Source organism: Zea mays, chromosome 10 (genome assembly GCF_902167145.1).
Source record: "Zea mays cultivar B73 chromosome 10, Zm-B73-REFERENCE-NAM-5.0, whole genome shotgun sequence".
In the NCBI taxonomy this organism is placed as follows: domain Eukaryota; kingdom Viridiplantae; phylum Streptophyta; class Magnoliopsida; order Poales; family Poaceae; genus Zea; species Zea mays.
In genome coordinates, this window is record NC_050105.1 from 41902267 (window position 1) to 41924053 (window position 21787).

The 21787-nt window shown below is 45.3% G+C and overlaps 1 long non-coding RNA gene across 1 annotated transcript; it reads left to right on the plus strand.

The window, feature by feature from the left end:
* Window positions 1-803: 803 nt before the first annotated feature.
* Window positions 804-4270, plus strand: LOC111590280 (uncharacterized). Its single transcript, XR_002749373.2, has 3 exons — window positions 804-959; window positions 1062-1145; window positions 4129-4270. It is a non-coding gene; the product is annotated as an uncharacterized lncRNA (long non-coding RNA).
* Window positions 4271-21787: the final 17517 nt, after the last annotated feature.

Sequence of the window (21787 nt, forward strand, 5' to 3'; positions counted from 1 at the left end):
CGCCACCAGCAACCTTCTTCTCCCCTACGCAGTCCTCCTCTCTGGTTCTTCCCACGGCGGCTGCATCTCCAGCCAAGGCGTGGGCGCCATCTCCCCTGGCCGAGCCCACCTCCCTGCTAGGGGCTCGCTAGCAATCCCCCCCACTCGGACCTCCATTTCCCCTAGCTGCTGCTCGCCGCGAAGCTCTCTGCTGGTTTCTTCTCCGGCGCGCGCAGGGCAGCCGACGCCCCCTGCCCTTCTCCTTCCATGGGCGCGAGCTCCACCTCGCCTGCTTTGGACGCTGCGCAGAAGCTTCTCCTGGCCGGCGCCCAGCAGCAGCTCCAAGCTCCCATGGGCGCGCCCCCCTTCAGGCTTGTGCGCAGGGAGCTCCCATGGCCGTCGAGCTCCTGTCCATGGCGTCCCTTCCCTCCAGCGCCTCCCTAAACTCCTTCCCCAACCATGGTGGGCGCGCAGGTGTTCCCTGGCCGACCCTCGTGTCTGGGGATGTCCATTTCGGCGCCCCTCCCTGCTCCATTCTTTTTCCCCTTTTCTCTCTGCTCATGGCCGCTGGCAGCCATGGCTCTGGCCCCTGCTCCATGCCGACACCCCTGTTCCTCTTCTCTCTACTCCGAGCACCCTTCCTCCCTGCGCCTAGATCTTCTCCCTACTGCGCAGCAGCAGCCCTAAGTCCGTACCTTGCCTCTGCTCACCCATGGCAGCCGGTGTGGTGGTCGAGTTGAACCCCTCCTCGCGGTTCCCCGTGGTGCCCGCCGGCTGTTCGGCAAATGCGCAGCAAGCTGCGCGCTACAGCAGCAGCCATGAGATCCCGTCCGTGTCGCCAGCGTCGACCCGATCTGCGCAGCGGTGCCGGTCCACCGCAGCAGCCCCATGCTGCGCCGTTGATCTGCGCGGTTCGACTGTCTCCGCGTCTCGCTTCGCCGAATCTGCGCAGCGCCGACGTGCCATCGTGGGAACCCGTGGTGAGACCCCGCTGTCCTGCGCTTTTTGTGTTCGATTAAAGGGCCGCACCAATAAATCACATAATAAATTGTGTAATGATTGTGTATGTCGTTTAATCGCAGCCCTTGTCGACGTCACGCCTTGCGCATCGCTCGTCGGCAAAGAGCCCAAACTAATGGCATGCATGCGCGGCACGAGTCGGCCAGGTTGTTCGCCTTGTATGATTGCGATTTATTTTACTTACGTATTCGGTCGATGATGTGCCTGCGTGTTTATATGCGTGTGAAAATAAATTGTACGAATGAACACGTATATAGAAGAAAATGAAGTAGAACAAGAACTCGAATGTTTTTATATTTTTGGTAGGATCACATTTGCGGTTAAAGAACAAGCGGTTGTTGAGGTGTGCGATTTGTAGTTTGTCTAATTACGTTTTGGTCGATGTGGTGTATAGTGGTGTTTGATTAGATGTAGGCATAAAATGTTTGGATTATATGTCGTGGCAAGGTCGCATTCACGTTTTGGTAAACACGTGTGTCGTGCTTGTTTTATGTGCTGATTAAGTTTGGAAATATATGTGATGTGAGGATTGAATTAGTACACGTATGTGTGTGTGTGCCGTGGTGTATTATAGTAGTGGTGGCGTGAGATATTTAATTGAGGTGCGCGGGTATATGCCGTAATATGGTTATACTCGCAACAAAGAAATATGTATGTATTGTGTGACCCGACATTTAGGTTGCTATTGTATAATCGTGTGAAGGACTCTCCCGATGGTCATGTGACTAAAGGGTGGTGTAGTGGTAAAGCGAGAAGTAAGTTTAATATTTTTAAAACGATTAGTTGATAGCATCTGTCGGTGTCGTCGTGCTTTCTGTTGTATGACGGGTCGATGCCTTGCCTTGTCAAATATTGCATTTCATGCCCCTTTGGATAAATAAATGTCTTGTTGATCGATTAGAGGTCTTATACGAGTGTTATCACAGCCCAATAACTATTGGAGGCAAGTAGCGTGCACAAGTCGGTCCTTGTTAAAATTGAAGAACAATCCGCTAAGATATACACATAAGTGCTTTAGGTCCTTCAGTAGCTAGTGTAAGTCTTATATAGTTTTATACCATGTTTTAATGTCTCTGTGTTAGACCTCCTAAAATATGGTGTTTTAAGCGACTTGTGTGTTAACCAATTTAAATTGGGCAATGATTAAGAAAAGCTGATTAATCTGCTCCAACCCATGTTCTTGAGTTACGATGTCTAAAATGGTTCGCTAGGCCTTCTACTGTGATTAGCCAACTCATGTTAAATAGGAGTCGATTTCGTTAAGTGTTTAATATATATGTGTTATTTCGGATTGCGATGATAAGAGGCAAGCCGACGTGTAGGATGTATAGCGGCCTATGTTGTTGCTCTAGCTAGCCGACTGGTTAGATGACTTTAATTAAGCTCGTAGTCCCGATGAATTGCTTGTTGTAGTCTAGATGCACATGGTGATGATCGCGGGTAAAAATCTGTAGTGCTCATGTGGTGTCTAAACTAAAATACGGACTAGTGGGTGAAAACCACTTAGATAAGTATATGCCGGATTGATGATTATGGTGAATGCGTTTGTTAAATGAATGTTATAATTTTAGTGCACTAAATGATTTGGATGAAAATTAGTAAGTCTACTTGTTGGTCCTAATTTGATTAATTTAACTCTAACAAATGATAAAGCGTTAGAATAATTCAAGGCTCTAGAACGCGGAAATTCTTGAAGTGTATAGAAGCTGAATTTTATTGATTGCTGTTTTGGACTGCCCGCGCTGTTTTAGTTATGCTGTATGTTTGATGAACTAAATTATATTTTCTGTGGATATGTGCTATAGAAAAGTAGTAGATAACTTTATTATCTTGATGGTGTTAAAATTTGACAGCCATAGGTCTGACAGTTTAGGAATTATGCTTTTTACAAATTCAGTAACTGAATCTGTGCAAATTCTGTACAGATTTCAGAAACTGTATTGTTTGTTCAACTTAATGTTGCAATCTGTTCATGGTCGTTATAAAAAAGTTGTAGATGCTTTTCTGATCTTGCTTGTGTTAAAATTTCATAACCACAGGCCTGATAGTTTAAGAGTTATGAATTTTACAAACTGCTTGCTGTGTTCTGTCCACCGTCAGAACAGATTTCGAAAACTGTGCTGTTTGAGTTAGTTAAACATTGAATCACTTCTTAGTGATTATAAAAGTTATGTGGTACTTTTCCCAAGCTTTCCAAAAAGTCTTGGATCACTATTTGTGGTGGTCTGAAGATTAAGTTACATGTGTTTGAAGTGTAAAGACTGAATCTGTCCAGTTTTGGACAGCACAGCCTTCATAGTATATTTTACCCTTGATACATACTAAACCAACCAGGGATGTTTATAAATAATTTGTAGAACATTTAATTAGCTTTCCAGAAAGTCTAGGATCACTTTGTTTGGATGTCTGAATCTTTTGTTGTGAATTTTTGAAGCTGCAAGTCTGAATCTGTCCAAATCTGGACAGAGCTGCTGTGTTTGCACAATTCGACCTTGCTAAGTATTTAATCAGGTTGTGATGACAATACCAAAGTTGTAGAGCACTTTTTAAGCTTTCCAGAAAGTCCTAGTTTGATATTTTTGGACTAACCATTGAAGAGTTATGATTAAAACAAGCAACTGCTGTATTGCTGTCGAAAAATTCTGCTAGTGCTCATTTGATTGTTAGTTCACCCGTTTGGCTAAAAATGTTTGGTTAGCACTTAAATAAATGTAGACTTGCCATGACTAAGCTTAATATGGCCTAAGTGTCCTGTTTTATATGTTTCTTCTCTAGTTGATTGTGATATAGGAGTTCATAGACATGAATGCCTAGGTCCTATTTAAACTTACGTTGTATTGGTTGCTCTTGTACGGTCAATAGAAGAACAAATGAACGATTAAGGTGAGCGTAGTAAATGCGTGTACTTGTGATGTTGTGGTCATGTTGCGTAAATAAATAAAATGTTGTCATCTTTTAATGGTATTAATGTTGAACGCCGACGACGTGTAGATAACTAAAGCTAACATGTAGTTATCTACGGTGTCTTCCACTTTAATGTTTAGTTCGCCACTGTGTCTTGGTATATCTTGTGCTATTTTTGTGCTACTTTCATTATATTCATACATATGCATCTTGCACCTCATATAGGACCGAGAGATGATGATCGAGCCAGTGATGTGGTGCCAACCACAAGATGCCGTGGTGGACGACCTGAAGAATGGACTTAACTAGTGGATGCTCGCCAAGCGAGTACCTCCCCAACAAACACTGTCTAAGTGTTAAATTAAAGGCAAGCCCCGGTTTTATGCATAACCGTTTATATATGCTATTTTACTACACTTAATGTTTGTAGGCTTGTACTATGCACTTAAGTGTAGGAGTTGACTGAAACCTTAGTTGCATGAACTCAGGATACCTTTTGAGATGGATACTAGTATGCTAAGTCGAGTAGCTGCTTTATTAATTAGGGATCTCGGTAGAAGTCGAGTGATTTTTCTAGCACTCGCGCGAGGTCGGGAAATTGGTTGTATCCACTTTCTTCTCATAATGATGCTGGTTTGTGGACAACAATCCATGGGGATTGGTTGTCCACGGGATAAAAATTGGATTAAGGATTAAGGTGTGGTACCGTGAGTCAAGCGTTTGAACGTACTAAACACATACCGAGAAATATGGTAAATCGGTAAGCCTAGTACCTGAGTGAACCTGCCCGCAGACATATCCCCTCACGCGACCTGAGACGTGGTCTCCCATTCCGGTTATGGTGGGTACAAGTGCGGTCACTGCACGACGGCAGTCGGGGTCAGTGAGGCATTGTACGCCAAGGCGGTGAGCCCTGATCTGTTGCCAGGGAATCGATGGGGACGGTTGATGTGTGTGGGGACGGAGTGCCCCTACATGTCGTGTGTTTAGGTTTACCTTGCAAGGTTTAAAAACTCGATTCGAATCGTCTGCTTCTCGCAGCTAATGAGACTGCTTGATCCATGCTGCTACATTGAGTAATAAGTGGAAATGAGGTGACTGGAAAAAGATGTTGGTTGCTAAAAATGTTTGATATCATGTATGAGTAGCTAGGTACTCACTTAGTTTAAAAGGATCATACTAAAACTTGACAAAGCTAAAACTTGATTTTAGACTCAGCTAGTGCTTTTGGCAAACCAAACCCCTCAGCCAAACAGCTGCATGTCTAGAGGTAGAGGAGTAGACTACTCACACCGGGTAAGTCTAGCTGAGTATTAGTATACTCAGCCTTGCTTGTGGCATAAATTTTACAGGTTCTTTGGAGGACATGGTTGCCGGAGTGACTTGGCCGTCCATCTTGCCACTGGGTTGGACTATCGAGTGGGACCCCGCCTCGGCTGAGAAGGAGCATGAGGAGTGATGGGACAGGCTTCCCCATCTCTCTGTTTATTTATCGTTAGTTTCATTCCGCTAAACTTCAAACAATGATGTCTAGTTTTGCAAAAACTCCGATGATGATGTAATAATTTAATACTCCTTAATGTATGGTTTTATGTTTTATTGTATTTGCTCTGTGACTCACCATCGAGTGAGATTGTGGTACTTGATCCTGTCAGTGGCCTCGTCGGACTAGATCCGAGGGATTGACGAGTTATTCCCATTTAAGTGTGGTCTAGCCTCTAAGGCGGGACGTAGGCACTTAAGTTGGAATAATTCGGGCAGTTCCGCCACAGCTGGTATCGGAGCTTGTACCACCACAGAGGAATCAATAAACTATAAATATCATCCTTTTCCAAAGTAAAACTTGATAGAAACAAATGTTGGATAGATCGTAGGACGATCAGGATAGACCTAGGACGAAAGCCTTAGGATGATAGAGGGGTAGTTAGGTGGCTGAGTAAGTAAGCCCTACAGGCTACTATGAGGGATGGGAGTTCTTCCCTATTCCCTTTTCATTGATGTGAGGTCGTTCAGGACGAGCATGCATGCATTCTTAATTAAACTAATGGATAATTGGGTAAGAACTTTAATACAAACTGATGACCAACTAAGTACCCCAGTACCATTGATGTAGTTAGAGAGAGGCTGAGTTGTGTTTCCTTTTCTTTTTATTCTTTTTCCTTTACTTACGCTTAACCGTACACAGATGACTTCTCACGGATCCTCGGACGAAGGGAATGCACTGTCCCACACTGACGGGCTTGCACGAGAGGGCTTTCCCCGTATTTTGTGGGAGGTACTTCAGGGGGCCGGTTACACGATGCCTCCTCAGTACGCGGTGCAGCAGCTCGAGAAGCACCGAGTGCCCTGCTGTAGGGTGAGGATGACCCTGGAGCCTCATCCCCTACAGCCAGGCTGGCGTTCGCTGGACTCTGAGTCCTTTGGATACCGGGCTGAGGATACGATCGAGGCGATTGCTCTTCACGGATTGACCACTTTCTGTGGATTCCACCCCTTGGAGCAGTCCACCCACCCCATTGGCTTGTTCCTCGCTGAGAAGGAGGACGACCCAATGTGGAAGGACCGAGTGGAGCATGCCAAGGACATCTGGGCTATCTACCCAGGTCAGACTGCTCACTTGACAGTGCGGTGCATGAATGCCCTGTACCGTCTGCAAGTGATGCATGGTGAGGCAATGTCCCATCTGATGGCACTGTTGGAGGCAACTAAGATCACCCTGGATAACAGAGAGGAGCTTGTGGTTGACTTGTCCACTGAGATGGTGGAAAAAGATTTACAGGTGGAGCAGCTGTCAAATGAGATCCAAGAGCTTGAGGAATTAATGGGGACCTAGGAGAACACCATCGAGGTTCTCGAGGGTCAGCTTATCAACACTCAGCAGCAGCTTGCTGAGGCTAATAAGCACCTGGATATGCATCACCAGGAGATCCAGGACATGGAGGCCAACGAGGATGTCAACATTGAGGGAGGAGAGGAGCCTGCCTCCAGCTTGGACACTGCTGGCTCAGGGAGACCACTTTCCCCTGAGTCGAGTGTTGCCTCGTTCTCTCACTAGGTCACAGGGATAGAGCCAGAAGACGGTGATGGTAGGACTCCTCGAGGCTAGCTTAGCTTTTGCACCCTTGGGGTACTAGGCTAGATAGAGTTGAGTCTTTTGGGCTATTGATGTAATCGTGATAAACTCTTTTGGAAGCATGGTTGATGGACGATGTTAGTCTTAATTTGAGAAGAAAAGTTTATGCCTTGTGAAATCCTTTATGTTTATGCAAGAATCTATCAATTCCGCCTTTTGACTCATTCATCGTGATTGATCTTTGAACCTCAAAGATGTGTTATTGAAAATATATGTGATTTTTCAGATGGCCGGGAGAGCGCGTCGTGGTCAAAATGAGCGCGTTCCTCCACCGCCGCCACCGCCTCCTACTCTGCAGGAGCTAATGGCTCAGCAGAATGAGATCTTGAGGCAGCTAGCTCAACGTCAGCCGCCACCTCAGCACTATGGTCGTGGTGATCATCAGCGTCACCCCCGCAGCAGCCACTTACCAGGAGTTCCTCAGTACCCAGCCACCATTGTTCACCAGGGTAGAGGACCCACTTGATGCGGATGTATGGTTGAGAGTAGTGGAATCCAAATTCCTGCTACTCCATGGAGTTTGCTCAGAGGTCACTAAGGTCAGGTTCGCCACCCAGCAGCTTCGCGGACCCGCAAGGACTTGGTGGGACCATTTTCTTGCTATGCAGCCAGATGACCGAGAGGTGGAATGGAGAGAGTTCAAGGCAGCTTTCAGGGGGCACCATATACCAGCAGGTATTATGGACCGAAAGCTCAACGAGTTTTTGGCACTGACTCAAGGGAACCGGACAGTGCTACAGTATGCTCAGGCCTTTAATGACTTGTGCTAGTATGCTGGGTATCATGCAGACACAGATGAGAAGAAGAGGGACAGGTTCAGAAGGGGGCTCAGCACTAAGCTCCGTGACCGTCTCAACACCGTCAGGGCCAACAGCTATAATGAGTTGGTCAACATGGCCATTTCTCAAGAGGACTGTATCACGGCTCGTCAGGCAGAGAAGAAGAGGAAGACCCCTGTGGCAGGACCTTCAGCTCAGCTACAGTGCTTCAGGATTGTGTCTGACACTCAGAACAGGGGACCTCAGCAGCAGCAAGGGCGATGGGTGATCCGACCACAGCAGCAGCAGCAGGCACCCAACCGCACCCAGTTTCCAGCACAGAGGAACAATCAGCAGCAACAACATCGTCAGGCAAATGACAACAGGTGTTTCACATGTGGCAACACCGGACATTATGCCAAGAATTGCCCCACAAACCAGCAGAGGCAGGGGCAGAATGTTAATCAGAATCAAGGCAAGAGACAGAAGGTGCAACTGAGGCAAGGTAGGCTAAACTTCACCACCATGGCTGATATTCCAAAGGGAGCACCCGTCATGACTGGTATCTTTACAGTTTTGAATTATCCTGCTATTATTCTTTTTTATTCTGGTGCATCGCATAGTTTTATCAGTGCCAAATTTAGTGCCAAGTGTCAGTTACCTTTTCACCACACCAATGGGGGTATTACAATTTCGACACCAGGAGGCAGGGTTGCCACCTACCAAATCAACAAGAATGTGCCTATAAAGTTTGGTAGTCTGATAATCAAAACCAACCTCCTCATTTTGGGTTTGGATAGTGTTGATATCATATTGGGAACTGACTGGTTGACCAAACATCAGGCAGTGATTGATATTGCAGCTATGGCCATTGAAGTGCACTCACCGACCTGTGGTGAAACCACACTATATTTGCCCGCCCAAGGTTGTACCCGTTCTTGTGCCTTCGTTATGATAGAATCCCCAGTGGAAAAGATCCCAGTGGTCTGTGACTACCCAGATGTTTTTCTGGAGGAATTGCCAGGGATGCCACCTGATAGAGACATTGAATTCGCAATCGAATTGCAAACTGGGACTGCTCCTATCTCCAAGAGACCATATAGGATGCCTCCCGCGGAATTGGCAGAACTGAAAAAGCAACTACAGGAGTTGTTGGACAAGGGGTTCATTCGCCCAAGTACTTCACCGTGGGGATGCTCGGCCTTATTTGTGAAGAAAAAGGATGAGAGTTTGAGAATGTGTGTTGATTACCGCCCTCTCAATGCGGTGACTATCAAGAACAAATACCCACTGCACCGCATTGATGTTTTGTTCGATCAGTTGGTGGGAGCCAAAGTGTTCTCCAAGATGGATCTTTGCTCGGGTTACCATCAGATCAAGATCCGTGCCAGCGATATTCCCAAGACGGCCTTCTCAACCAGATATGGGCTTTATGAGTTTTTGGTGATGTCTTTTGGGCTGACCAATGCCCCGGCTTATTTTATGTACCTAATGAACTCAGTATTCATGCCAGAGTTGGACAAGTTCGTGGTCGTTTTCATTGATGATATTCTGATCTATTCCAAGAATGAAGCCGAGCACACTAAACATTTGCATACTGTACTTCAGAGACCGCGTGACCACCAGTTGTATGCCAAATTGTCTAAATGTGAGTTCTGGCTGAGGGAAATTAAATTCTTGGGTCACACAATTTCTCAGGATGGGGTATCTGTTGATCCTGAGAAGGTACAAGAAGTAATGGATTGGAAACCTCCTACCACAGTGCGGCAGATTCGGAGTTTTCTGGGATTGGCCGGGTATTATCGACGATTCATTCCGGATTTCTCCAGAATTGCCAAGCCAATGACTGAACTGTTGAAGAAGGGAGTCAAGTATGATTGGAGCCAGAAGTGTGAGGATGCCTTCCATACACTAAGGCAGCATTTGACAACAGCCCCAGTGCTAGCTCAACCTGATAACACCGAGCCCTTTGAAGTTTATTGTGATGCTTCTAGTACTGGTTTGGGGTGCGTCTTAATGCAAGATAGCAGAGTAATTGCTTATGCCTCCTGAGCACTCAGACCCCATGAGCAGAACTACCCTACACATGATCTGGAGTTAGCAGCTTTGGTTCATGCTCTCAAGATATGGAGACATTACTTGATGGGAGCTCACTGTAACATTTACACTGATCATAAGAGTCTCAAATACATTTTCACTCAGGCAGATCTTAACATGAGGCAGAGGAGATGGTTATAATTAATCAAGGAATATGATTTGGAGGTGCATTACCATCCTGGCAAGGCCAATGTTGTGGCAGATGCCTTGAGCAGAAAGGCCTAGTGCAATTGTATGAGCATGGATGCAAGAGTTACCACCCTGTGTGATGAGTTGTGCAAGCTAAACCGGGAAGTTGTTTCTTCAGGTGATTTAAATTATATCTCGGTAGAGCCCACATTACAAGAGCAAATAGTCAGGGCACAGATTGAAGACAAGGGTGTTCAGGTTATCAAGGAAATGATCAAATAGAAAGCAGAAAAATACAAATGCTTCCGCCAGGACAGCAAGGGAATTCTATGGTTTGGAGATCGATTGGTTGTTCCCAAGGACCCTGAGCTCAGAAAGAAGATATTGGATGAAGCCCACCTTTCAAAATTCTCCATGCACCCCGGCAGCAACAAGATGTACCATGATCTCAGATCCTTATACTGGTGGACCAGAATGAAGAGGGAGATTGCCAAGTACATATCCGAGTGTGACACCTGCCAGAGGATCAAAGCCAGTCATTTGAAGGCAGCAGGCCCTTTGGAATCCCTTCCCATACCATCTTGGAAATGGGAGGACATTTGCATGGACTTTATCGTAGGATTGCCCAATACCTCCCGACACCATGATTCCATTTGGGTCATTGTGGACAGATTGACCAAGTCAGCTCATTTCTTGCCAGTACACACCACCCACAGGACGGAGAAGTATGCGGAAATCTACATTGACCAGATAGTTCGTTTGCATGGAATACCAAGGACTATAGTATCAGACAGAGGAGCACCATTTGTGGCATGATTTTGGGAGCAATTGCAAGAATCACTTGGGACCCATGTAATACGAAGCTCAGCATACCATCCTCAAACAGATGGCCAGACAGAAAGGGTAAATCAAATTTTGGAAGACATGTTGAGGGCATGTGTGCTACACTATGGAAAGGATTGGGACAAGTGTCTTCCTTTGGCAGAGTTTTCCTATAATAACAGCTACCAGTCCAGTCTAAAGATGGCACCTTTTGAAGCCTTGTATGGGAGAAGCTGTAGGACCCCGCTGAATTGGTCTCAAGCAGGAGAGAGGGAAATATTTGGGCCAGATTTGGTACTTGAAGTAGAGGAAAAGGTCAGAGTCATCAAGAAGAACTTAGAAGCTGCTCAGGCCAGGCAAAGGAGCTATCATGACAAGAGAAGGAAGACTCTACAGTTTGAGGTGGGAGATCATGTTTACCTTAAGGTGTCACCCACCAAGGGCATCCAGAGATTTGGAATCAAGGGCAAGTTAGCTCCTCGCTACATTGGACCCTACGAGATCAAGGAGACTTGTGGACCCGTAGCCTATCAATTGGAATTGCCACCCCACATGTCAGCAGTTCACAATGTGTTTCATGTATCTCAGCTGCGGAAATGTGTCCGCCTACCCACTGAAGTGCTACCTGAGCCAGACATTGAAATAGAACTAGACTTGTCCTATCAAGAGTACCCCGTCAAGGTATTGGATCAGAAAGAGAGGTCAACACGGGCAAAGTCGATCAGAATGTATAAGGTTCAGTGGAGTCACCATTCAGTAGAAGAAGCTACATGGGAGACTGAGGATTTTCTACGCTCTCGCTTCCCCAACTTTCTGCCCAAAGGAGTCGGTACGTAACCTAAAACCCCACCCCACCTGCCCTTTGAATACAAATATAAGAAAAACTTAGATGATAAGGGTAGTGTAAGTTGTGGTTTTAACTTAAAAAGGACTTCCTTCTGAAGTCGCAAAGCGAATGACATTCGAAGAGCAGTCAACTAGAGAGATCTGAGCAGAGAAAGGAGCAACACACCAGCACACCTTCATGGCACCCCTTCAAAGGGCTCTCCCAAAAATCTCGGGACGAGATTCCTTTAAGGGGGAGGGTTGTAACACCCCAGGTGTTACCTTGGATGTCCACCCAAGGCTACACCATTTAAACCTACTATCATAGGTAGTTTAGTTTGAGAAAAGTACATCAAACTTGGAACTCAAGGTCCTAAGCAAGTGCAACCCATCTTAGATATCATACCCTAACTTATCATGCACATCTAAAGGGGAGAATTGCCTAAAACCCTAATGCAAACCACTTTGGACAATGGGAACCCTAGAAGTAAGTATGACCAAAAGGTCATGAAAACCATATGATCATGGCTTGGGCCAAATATAAAAAGTTGTAGTACACTTAATAACCTACAAATAATAGTAAGAAAGTAACCCCAAAAAGATTTCAGAAAAGCCCCAAAAAGGTTCACCAAAGGGTTGAGCACAAAAGAAAATCAGGATTTTTCTAAGTCCAAAACCAACCCTTGGCCAAAGATCACACATGTTCACCCTCATTCAAACTTCAAAACATTTCGACCCAATTGACAAAGTGGCACCAAATTACCTCTAGAATGCCCTGAAGAAAGTTGACACCTACCCTAAGACGTTTGACACGACTTGGCACAAGTTTTGTCTCGGTTTGGACATCTCTGACATAGCCTTCTTCCCACCCCCGTATCTCTCTAACCCGACCACATCTACCCTTGGAACTCACATGAACTAGGTAGCTCTAGGTGCAGGGAAGAGATCTCTCACAGGTCCTAGGGCAAGATTCGTACGTTTTGGCCGCTCAGCAGAAGGAAGAACAGAGGCAGAAGCAAAGAGCCACGTGTTCGACGCGCTCTGAGCTCGCCAGAGCACGCTCGACGCGCGCCCCCGCGTGCCCCGCGTCGTGCCAAGGCCAAGCCGGCGCCGTTGCCCAGGCCCGCGCCTATAAAGCCCCCAGGGACTTCGACCGTACCCCTCCGCACGCGCTCGACCTCACCGGAGCCCAAAACCACCGGCGTTTGCCCGTGCACGGCGTGCCCGCGGCCACCCGAGCCCCTGCCGCCGTAGACCGGCCAACAGAACCCTTCCCAACCCCGTCCAACCCTCGGAAAAGACTGTGCACACCTCGGTGAAGCTCCCCGAGCGAGGAATCGGAGTTTGCTTCGCCGGAGAAGCCAGTCCACGGTCGCCGGACTTTGCCCGACCATCGGTGAACGTAGACCGGGTAATCCTCTGCTCCATTCTTCGATTCCTTGTGCACATAGCCTCTACGTCACCCCATGAAGCTTACCGTGCCATTGGATTGAACTAGATCGCCGTGGTTTGGCCGGAACACCCGCCGCCGACGAGAGCACCCGCCTGCGCGCGTGGACCGGACGATTCCGGCCACCCCCGCCGTCGAGCCGTACACCGTTGTGACCGCCAGGACCTCCCGGAGCCAACCTCGCCCCTCGCCGGACCTCTCTCGCCACCGGTAAGCCGTGCCGCCCTTTTCTTTTTCGCGGGTACTGTTTAAACCTAGGGAGGGACCGCGGGGGAGAAGAAGAAAAGGCCAGGGGGTTTTGCGCATTGTCAGTGACTCAGGGGAATAGTAGCGCAGGGGTATAACTGAGAGGGTTAGTTTGGAAAGAACCCGAGGACTTCGGTGCAAAGTGGTTTTTCCAGGAAACCTTTTATTTAATCTGATTTAAATTCAAACAGAACTTGAATAATTCATATCTTCTGTTTTATCCACCCAAATCAAGTCAAACAAATTTTGCCAAATCTTAAATAATGTAAACTACTTAAGAAAAATATAAAGCCCCTAAGTGCTACAGAAAACTTTAGGGTTCTGATTTAAATATTGATTTGGCCAAAAGTTAAATAATAGGAGGAAAAATAGTTGCACTATTTAACTGAGGTCAAGAAAATTTAGAGAAGTACTTGATCATCTACTGACCTTATTTAAAAATGATAAACCCCTCTGCACACCCCATTAAGGTAGAGTTTGCCATTTATTTCACATTGTGTTTAAAGTTAAAGAAAATAGGAAAGATAATTTAAATAAGGAACCAGGGAGCACCTCTATTTTTGTTAGTCTACTTATTTAGTGTAGTTCACTAGAAAAATTTATTATACCCTGGTTTAGTATAAAATAAATAGGATACCTTTTATTTTAAGAAAATAAGAAAAACTTAGAAAAACCCTACAAAAATAACCCCAAGGTGAAAACACCTAAACCCTTGGGATAATTAATGTTTTGTTATGAAGAACATAGGAAAAATATGAAATCTGCTGTTTGACATTTTTCAAATAACAAGGCAGTAGAAAGTGCCTTTTTGGCATTAAACTTTAGAAAATCACAACTAAATAACCATCATTTAGCTTTCTGTGATTTTTGGCACAGAAGCTTGTTATTACTGTTAGATGCCAACAAAAATGACCCTTAGGGCAGAACCCACCCCTAGTTAAGAGTTGTAGTGCAAAGTGGCCCCTTTGCCCAACTTTTGTTATTTTTTTCCAAGGCATAGCCTTTTTATTCTGAACCTCAAATTCCTAGAACAGGCTATAGTGACCAATGGAAACCCACTGTAATTTTTACAGAATTTTTGGAAAAAGTTAAATCACTGTTGTAGTTCAAACCTACACTAGAATTCATAAATAGAAAATAAAGAAGGGGAAAATGAATGATGGAAATTAGTGTCATCCTAAAACCCTTTGTAAATTGTCCACTGAAATATATAAGGGAAATACCAATCCACTATGCTTATCCTTAACAAAACCTAAACCTAGAGTGATAAGCATAAACCACTAAAAGCCACGTATGACCAAGAAACCCTAAGTTACTAACTAACTTAGTTTTTCTTCCTTTAGCATAATGTTGTTAAATCCTGCATGATCATGACATACATATTCATTGCATTCGATAGATTGGAACCTCGCTGACGGAGAGTACGTCCTCGTGCCGGAGCAAGGAGCTGCTCAGGAGGTAGCCCCGGATCCAGCACCAGAGCCTGCACCAGAGGATCTGCCTGCCACTGCTTTGGAAGGCAAGCCCCGGTCTATGCATAACCGTTTATATATGCTATTTTACTACACTTAATGTTTGTAGGCCCGTACTGTGCACTTAGGTGTAGGAATTGCTTGAAACCCTAGTTGGATGATCTCAGGAATCCCATTGAGATGAATACTAGTATGTTAAGTCGGGTAGCTGCTTTATTAAACATGGATTTCGGTAGAAGTCGAGTGATTTTTCTAGCACTCGCGCGAGGTCAAGAAATTGATTGTATCCACTTTCTTATCATAATGATGCTGGTTTGTGGACAACAATCCATGGGGATTGGTTGTCCACGGGATAAAAATTGGAATAAGGATTAAGGTGTGGTACCATGAGTCAAGCGTTTGAACGTACTAAACACATACCGAGAAATATGGTAAATCGGTAAGCCTAGTACCTGAGTGAACCTGCCCGCAGACATATCCCCTCACGCGACCTGAGACGTGGTCTCCCATTCCGGTTATGGTGGGTACAAGTGCGGTCACTGCACGACGGCAGTCGGGGTCAGTGGGGCATTGTACGCCAAGGCGGTGAGCCCTGATCTGTTGCCAGGGAATCGATGGGGACGGTTGATGTGTCTGGGGACGGAGTGCCCCTACATGTCGTGTGTTTAGGTTTACCTTGCAAGGATAAAAACTTGATTCGAATTGTCTGCTTCTCACAGCTAGTGAGACTGCTTGATCCATGCTGCTACATTGAGTAACAAGTGGAAATGTGATGAGATGACACAAGATGTTGATTGCTAAAGATGTTTGATACCATGTATGAGTAGATAGTACACTTTTAGCCTTAAGAGAGTCACACTTAAACTTGACAAAGCTAAAACTTGATTTATAAACTCAGCTAGTGCTTTTAGCAACCAAACCCCACAGCCAAACAGCTGCATGTCTAGAGGTAGAGGAGTAGACTCCTCACACCGGGTAAGTCTAGCTGAGTATTAGTATACTCAGCCTTGCTTGTGGCATAAATTTTACAGGTTCTTTGGAGGACATGGTTGCCGGAGTGACTTGGCCGTCCATCTTGCCACCGGGTTGGACTATCGAGTGGGACCCCGCCTCGGCTGAGGAGGAGCATGAGGAGTGATGGGACAGGCTTCCCCATCTCTCTGTTTATTTATCGTTAGTTTCATTCCGCTGCACTTCGAACAATGATGTCTACTTTTGCAAAAACTCCGATGATGATGTAATAATTTAATACTCCTTAATGTATGGTTTTATGTTTTATTGTATTTGCTCTGTGACTCACCATCAAGTGAGATTGTGGTACTTGATCCTGTCAGTGGCCTCGTCGGACTAGATCCGAGGGATTGACGAGTTATTCCCATTTAAGTGTGGTCTAGCCTCTAAGGCGGGACGTAGGCACTTAAGTTGGAATAATTCGGGCAGTTCCGCCACATTGTTGGACTTGGCCGAACCACGGGATAAACCACTGTGCCTTTCTGTGTTGATCTCCTTGTGGTTATTGTGTTTTGCAAGAACTCCTCTCTAGCCACTTGGCTTTATTGTGCTAACTTCTAATCAAGTTTTGTGGCATTAAGTTTCAAGTTTTTACAGGATCACCTATTCACTCCCCCCTCTAGGTGCTCTCAGGTAAGTGGTACTCTTTCCGTTTGGAAAGGAGTACAGTTGCGATAATAACGTGGGTTAATTCTAAAACTTGGCTTTCTCTACTAGTAACAATAATTTGACCAACTAAAAGAAACTACTTGAATTACCCCCACATAAAGGTAGTCCACTACAGCCAAACAGGATACTTGCTGAGTATGTTGATGTGTACTCACCCTTGCTCTACACACCAACCCCTCCCCCCCAGGTTGTCAGCATTGCAACCCCTGCTCAGGAGAGGATGAAGCCGTGGAAGGAGACCACCAGGAGTTCCAAGATTATGATGAGTTCTAGGCGTGGGTTAGCGGCAACCCCCAGTCGGCTGCCTGTGAAGGCTGCGTTTGTCTACGTTTCTTTTCCGCACTTTGATTATTGTAAAGACTATGTGGATGTCTCATACATATGATGTAATCGACTATTACTCCCCTTTTTAATACTATTTGAGCACTGTGTGATGATTTCCATGTTATGTAACTGCTGTGTACGTGAATTGCTGATCCTGGCACGTACATGGTTCGCATTCGGTTTGCCTTCTAAAACCGGGTGTGACAGTAGCCAGTCATTAAGGCCCCTCATAAAATAGTTCCTCTTTTTCTGGTCAGTGTTGACCTAGTCAATTGCGTACTGGGACAAATGATTGAACTTGTTGAGATACTCCACCTTGCTTAAGCTTCATGAATTCTTCTTGCTTCATATGGAGCACTCGTTCTGGAATGTAGTGCTCCCGAAATGCCAATTTAAATTCGTCCCAGGTGACTTGATGGTCAGCAGGCTGAATGGCCACATAATTTCCCCACCAGGTGCTGGCAAGGCCTCTTAACTGTTGAGCCGCAAATAATGGCTTCTAGGTCTCCGTGCATCGAATGAGTCCAAACTTTTGCTCAATGACCCGAATCCATTCGTCAGCTTCGAGGGGATCTTCAGCTTTGACGAATAGTGGGGGACGGGTTTCCGAGAAATCCAAGTATGAAGTTTCGCGCGGTCCCTGTGGATAAGCCCTCCTGCCTTGCTTTTGAAGTTGCTGTCCCGCCATTTCACGAAGGAAGCGGGTGTTGTCAGCGGTCACGGTGACCAAGGCGGCGATAGCCTCAGCCAGCGTGGGCGATACCGGTGGTGGATTAGGGGCATCATCTTGACCATGGGATGTTCCCGCGCCGTCATGTGCACGAGTTCGAGATGGCATCTGAAGCAAAGAAATATTTGGAAAATATCACATGCTGATTCATACCATCATTTTACATTACTTAAGATGTAATGTTACAAACTCAAAGTACAACATGACTTCATTACCTAATTTACATTTAACACTATTTCTAAACTATACTTCTACTAGTCTTTATTATCCTTAGCAGCTTCGTTGTCGGGTGTAGGGGTCCATTCATCAGCTAGGTTCATTGAAGGAGGGGGCTTGAAAAGATCCAGTTCCCCACCAAATGCTTCACCTGCTGTTCCAGAAGGTCTAGCTCCCATTCCAACAGGGTCTGTAGGTACGTCAGGATGCAGTCGCAAATACAATTCATGAACTTCCTCATGCAATGTATTGCAGTACACCTGCAAGTTATCAACAGCTGTGCTAAGCTCCTCGACACGGGCTCGAGCTTTAGCCTCTCGGTTCCAAACAATGGAACGCGAGTTGACGGCCCAATCGAGTGACAAATCTCATTCGGCAAGCTCGTCTTGCAGATGCCGGAAGTCAGTTCTTAACTCATTTATGCGCTGACCATCCTCGACCCACACACTGTTCCTGTGATGGAGCTCCGTTCGAAGATGCTCCACCTGAGCTTCTAGATCTCCAATGGGATCATTGCTGCTGCTGCTTCTATCCTCATGCCTTGGAGCCATATGATGGCGAGGCACGCCAATCGGTCCAGTGGATTTGCCTGTGGTTTTCCTTGTGCGCGGCGGCATATCTCCATAAGGGGGAAAAATCTTATTAGTATAGTTTTTAACATGATGCATGCATAATTACAGAATCAACCTTAGTTGATTCACAACCTTCTATACATTGCACTCTACTATCTGGTCCTTTTAAAATAAGTACTTCAGAAGGTAGTTAGATAAGAAGGAAAGAAATTTTCTTAGATAAGTCTTTGAAAATTCTTTTTGAAAATGCCTCATAACATCTGCAGAGATGGGCTTCGCTCCGATACCAGCTATGACAGAACCTCCCAAGTCATTAGGCCCACCTATAGTTGTCCTTGTCCATCGGACCTTAGACAACCCTGTAGGTGCACCTGATCACTTGACAAGTTCAGTATCTGTAATCTTTACCTTGCCCAAGAGCGTTTCACCCGTCACGCAAATATTACAACACATCGGAGGTACGAGTATGCGGAAGCAGTTACAACAACTTTATTTTATATTAAAGTAGAGAAAGAGTAGTATTATTACAAACCAGTAAAATATAGGAGTGCTGAGTAATATTATTACATAACTTGGGAGGCAAAAACCCCTCCTGATAAACACTAAAAAGTTTTTAAAGGAGGACACTTCCTCCCGCGGCTTCAGTCTTGATTTTCTTCCTTAGGCACCACCTTGGAACAAAAGCAACAAAAATTTGCTGCTTCCTCACCTAAAACAACCTGGGACAAAGCCCTGAGTACGAAGTGTACTTTCGCAAGTCTTACCCGTCAAAATAAAAAGACTCTCAAGGATATGCTGGCCTTTGGGAATCAAGGTATGGCTTATCAGGAATCAAAGACTCTGTTTGCAGAAATGCTTACTAATAGTGGATCCTTAAAAATCCAGTTTTACTTGTCAGGTTAAGTAAAGTTACCTGTATCTAGAGTTTTTTCTACCCTAGTTCAAGCACTTGACCTATACTAGCCAATTTCTTATCACCCCTTCTTATTTACTGGAACGCTACGTGTAAGTCAGTGACCAAGTCTTCATGTCCGTGAAGTAACGGCGATCCGAATCGATTAATACTCAGCTGAGGATCTCCAATCACACGACATATGTAGCACTTAACCCTTTCATATGTCAACTCGCCACCGGGGTTATTAAGACCAGATCAGGTTCACGCCAACCGAGAGCACAGATACACCACCGTGCAGCCTCTTGCTACGAAGGGTACACGCTACTCTCGCCATCTCTCCACTCCCATTGCGTGTTATCTTATTCTGGTATTAGTCTGTCCGAGGCAAAGCTTACCCATAATGAGGCATGTGACCAGTTAAAGGGTCCTCGGTCAGCAGGCCTACATCGAGACGATCCTTAATCGACTCAGACGGAGACACTACACCGAGACTCCCTTCTCGTGCAAGTCAACCGCCCGGTCTCAGCTTTATTATTTTCAACCCAAAGTTTGATACCTGGCAGAGGTACATCTTTTCCGATGTTGAACCCATCACGGCCATGATGGATCCACCATCAAGTTTTATTTTGAAAACATCCCACCCACTTGAAGCATCGTCTTTTGTCAAAACAAAACATTTTGTTTTTCTAGAGCAAGGCTAAGCATAAGAAAAACCTTTTTATAAAACAAGGGATCAAGGAAAGGTAATCAAATTCTCAAGGAAGGAAATGCAACAATTTGTTTAGCACACAACTCCTATCACCTAATGCATCAAGCAAGTGAGAAAGATTTTAAAATAGCAAGGAGGTGGCAAATGCACCGGGGCTTGCCTTGTGTTATAGGTGAGTCGGGCTCTGCTCCACAGATGTCAAAATAATAGCAGTTCCCGGTTGGAGGTTCCTCAGTTGGTGGTTGTGTAGCTCTTGCTTCTTCAACTTCTACTTCTTCTTCGTTTTCTATATATAACCATATATAATCATGAATGCTCATGTAATGCTCATGAAAATGCAAAGATAATAAAAGTATATTATCTTAGGTCTTGAATACAATTTTCCTTCACGGTTCTCTAGAAAACTAGGATTGGTGGAGTTATTATTTTAGTTCATAGGGCAGGCACTATTAGAAGTTTAGGGTTTTGGGGTTTAAATGTCAAACATTAACCAAATCATCCCAAACTTTACCCAAGGCTTCTAAATAACATTTAAAGCTTATCTAAAAAAATTTAGTGATTTTTGGAGTTATTAATCAATTTCTAAAAATCCAGGAGTATAAATTTTGGCTATTATAAATACTTTATAATTCCCTATTTAGACAAAAAATCATGAAACTATTTTTATTAAATACTATAAAAATTTGGGAATTTAACAAAATTAGTCTCATATTTTTAGGATTTTATTGGAAATTTCTATGGATTTTTGAACCTTCACAGGAAAAGAAAAGACAAAAGCTTGTAACAGTATTGGGCCGACATCAGCTTATTCGGCCCAGACTTCTACCGAATACAGACGCGCCCACGACTGCGCTGTTTTAATTGCACAAAGACCCTTACTGGAATAAATATTTGAAAGAAGGTCCTCCTCTGATCTTAACGCGTCACTGACACATTACATCTTGCCCCTCCACGTTCTTTGTCTTTTAAAATTGGGTCCCTGGCCCCGGACGGCGGCGTGGATGAACTCCCCATCGAACTACGGAGGCAGAGAGCCAAAACGCCAAGTAAACTATTGCCAGACCTACTTCTTAGCCTAAATCCAGCAGTTTAGGGGCATGGATTTAGCTCATAAACTCACGGAGTGGTCGGGCCGTGGCCCCGATAGAATCCTGGCTCCGCGGTACCCGCACGGCTAATTTGAGTACCGGTCCCAACAAATTAAGGGCACGGGAAGCACGAGGGCGACATGGGCAACACGACGCTTACAGTAATTGACACCGGATCAACGAGGTTTGGTGGGTCGACACCAAGGCAGTCCATGCGGTGTTGAGCTCGTGTTCCGACCAAACTAAGACCGTAGAGATCAAACGGACCCCTAGGTGAGCTTCACCAACCTATTAGGATGCTAGAACATAGACTTTAAGGGGTTAAGCCATACCGCAATCGCCTGGCCACGTGAAGTCGATGTGCTGGCGGGGTGGTCACCAGACACACGCGGTGGTTTGATCAGTGGAACTGGGCACGTCTAGAGTATGGTTTGGGGAAGCAGTACTACTAATTGAAGCTACTCACTATGCTTGATGGTTGAAGCAAGGATTATTGGGTTGGCTCCTGCCTTCTTCCCTTCCCCTGATTGCTCTTTATATAGCCAATGAAAAGATCATGGGGGGGTTGGATTTTTAAACTGGCAGCATGGATAACAATGAGCAGGAAGTGTAGTCATGGCTCGCACAGGAAGATCCACGCAGGTTCACAGAGCATGGTCATGCAGGGTGAAGTTTATCCAGGGCAAAAGAGAGGGGGGTAAGGATAGGAGTGAACTATAGTAGATATTTCTACTGATG